Here is a 3,060-nt window from a genome sequence, read left to right as displayed (position 1 = left end):
TAAGGATAGTAATGATAGTAATAATAATGACTTTGGTAATACATAGTGCTTCACTGCCTTCTCAGCTTCCTTTCTGGAAGAATCCTTTCTTGGGAGGTGTTAGCTGGCCCTGATTGTTTCCTTTGTGGAATTTCCAATTTCCTTGCTTTATTTACTTTCTTTATTTCTTTATTACTGTCCTGGTTTTAGAGATTATATTGTTCTGCATTATTCTATCCTAGAAATTATTTCATATCATAGTAGAATCTCACTTATCCAACATTCGATTATACAATGTTCTGGATTATCCAACACAGTCTGCCTTTTCATAATCAATGTTTTTGTAGTCAGTGTTTCAAATTCATTGTGATATTTTACTGGTAAATTTGTAAATACAGTACAGTAGAGTCTCACTTATCCAACATAAGTGGGCTGGCAAAATGTTGGATAACCGAATATGTTGGATAATAAGGAGGCATTAAGGAAAAGCCTATTAAATATCAAAATAGGTTATGATTTTACAAATGAAACACCAAAACATCATGTTAGACAACAAATTTGGCAGAAAAAGTAGTTCAATACGCAGTAATGCTATGTAGTAATTACTGTATTTATGAATTTAGCAATATATCATGATATATTGAAAACATTGACTACAAAAATGCGTTGGATAATCCAGAACGTTGGATAAGCGAGTGTTGGATAAGTGAGACTCTACTGTAATTACTACATAGCATTACTGCGCATGGAACTACCTTTTCTGTCAAATTTGTTGTATAATATGATGTTTTGATGCTTAATTTGTATAACGATTACCTAATTTGATGTTTAATCAGCTTTTCCTGAATCCCTTCTTATTATCCAATATATTTACTTATCCTGCCGGCCAGTTTATGTTGGATAAGTGAGAGTCTACTGTATATTGATCATCTTATATTATCTGCTTAGAACTGGATTATATGAGGCCCCTTCTTCACAGTTGTATAAAATGCACACTGAAGTGGATTATATGGAAGTGTGGAGTCAAGATAATCCAGTGCAAAGCAGATAATATAAGATTATAAATGGGTTATATAGCTGTGTGGAAGGGCCTTGAGTCTACACTGCCATATAATCCAGTGCAAATTAGATAATCTGTGGAAGAAGCCTAAGTGAGGCCTAAATTTGCCTGTCCCCTAACTGAAACCTGGCTGTCCCTTGGTTGCTAGGCAACGAAGTGGGCAGAGATTAGCCCTCTAAACTGGCAGCAATTGGATAAAAACAATTATTGCTCTCCCTCTAATTAGGACTTTATTTTTCTTTTCTTTTTGTTGTATCAACCTAGAGGCGTGGATGATGGGTTGTGTTGTCAAATTTCGAGGTTGGGGGGCCTGTAGTTTTGTTGTTTTGTCCACTGCCCTGATGCCATCACTCTTTTATATATATAGATTAATAAAGATATTAGATAGATTCTGGTCTCTGCGCATGGTTATTGGTGCTCCGCAGTCTGGGTCTTGACACACACCATGCTGACTATTATGGTACATTCCATTGTATGTACTCATGTATAAGTCTAGACCAGTGTTTCTCAAATTGTGCTCCTCCGGGTGTTTTGGACTTCAGCTTCCAGAAATCTCAACCAGCTTGCCAGGAATTCTGGGAGCTGGAGTCCAAAATATCTGGAGGAGCACAGTTTGAGAAACATTGGTCTAGACATTTTAGCTTTAAAAAATCAACCCCCCAAAATCTGGGTTGACATATCCACAGGTCAATGTAAGTAGTACTGTTGTTATGATTGAGCCTTATGGCTCTGTTACTGACAGACGTGGGCGTAAGACTCCTCGGGAGTCAGATACTCTCGAGGAGCGAGAAAGAAAAAGACTGCGAGACATTTTTGCAGCACCATCTGACGAAGAGTCTTTTGAGGGGTTTACGGAGAGAATGGAGGAGGGGCTGGTTAGCTCGGAGGAGGATGAGATGGATTGGACTCGGGTAAGGGAGGAATTGGGTGCCACTGGTCATGATGGGATAGAAGATGAATGGGGACTTTCAGGATTAGACCCATGGCTTAGCTGGAGGGATGGGACGGGATCCACAGCTGGAGATGCTGTGGGGCGTAGTCAGAGGTGTTCCAGCTCTGATGAGGAAAGTGATGAGGAAACGCCCGGGTTAAGGAGGACAGCTGACAGTGATGAGGATTTGTAACTGGCATAAAATGGGGCTTGGGAGCAATTGCAAATTGCGTTGGGCAAGGTAATCTGGACAAACGCTTGGGATCTGTGTGGGACGCTTTCCTGAAGACTGGTGTGTTTTCCTGTGCTGAGACGTAAGTTGTTTTTGGAATTCAGGGTCAGACGGCGGGAGGAATTGTGTGGGCATTTGTTTGTGCAAACCTGTGCTTACTCTTATTAGCTTGACCTTCCGTCGTCTTCTTGACGGACGCCATCTCCTGCTTTGAAAACTCGGATTGAACTGACCACGGCTTGTCTTCCCCCTTCTGGACTTGGAAACTACAACGTCTACTTCTGGCTTTGAACCACGGAAAGGAACTGGGTCTACTCTTCTGCTACAATCCTTGGCTGATCTGTTCGTGTTGGAAATCCTGTCTGCTGTGTGTGTGGGAGCGACGCAAGTTCCTCTAAGCACCGTGTTGGCAGCAGAGAGGAATCTGCTGCCAATTAGTTGCATTCTTTTGTTCCTTGGCTTTTGTTTTGTTTACCCTCAGGCTGAAGCAAGCAGTTTGTTTTTACCCGGATTAAACTTCGGTTTAATCCGGTTTATCTTTTGTACGTTTTTCCCTTGTCCCTTTTTTGCTCCTAAAGGCTAAAATTGCCTGGCCCTTGTGTTTTTACGGGCATTTTTGAGTTCTGTAATTAAATAAACTCTGTTATTTTGAACCTTGTGGCGTTCTGTCCTTGACAGATTGCCCAACGCCATAAAAAGTTTATTGCAGCAATAAACCCGTCAGGAAGACGATGGATGAGTTAAGAGCCAAATTTGACCAATTACAAACGGCTTTTACCGTTAGCCAAGCTGCTCATGCTGTAAAAGGACATGTTTTGACTCCTGAACGCTTTGATGGGACCAGGTGCAAGTTGCTAA

General features: G+C 41.1%; 1 long non-coding RNA gene across 1 annotated transcript; it reads left to right on the top strand.

Annotated features, from left to right (window-relative positions):
- The first annotated feature begins 1,466 nt into the window (after window positions 1-1,466).
- LOC134297804 (uncharacterized) lies at window positions 1,467-2,855 on the top strand. The gene is made up of 2 exons (XR_010004675.1): window positions 1,467-2,284; window positions 2,371-2,855. It is a non-coding gene; the product is annotated as an uncharacterized LOC134297804 (long non-coding RNA).
- Window positions 2,856-3,060: the final 205 nt, after the last annotated feature.

This window comes from Anolis carolinensis, chromosome 3, assembly GCF_035594765.1.
Source record: "Anolis carolinensis isolate JA03-04 chromosome 3, rAnoCar3.1.pri, whole genome shotgun sequence".
NCBI lineage: Eukaryota > Metazoa > Chordata > Lepidosauria > Squamata > Dactyloidae > Anolis > Anolis carolinensis.
This window is presented reverse-complemented; position numbering and strand designations above follow the sequence as displayed.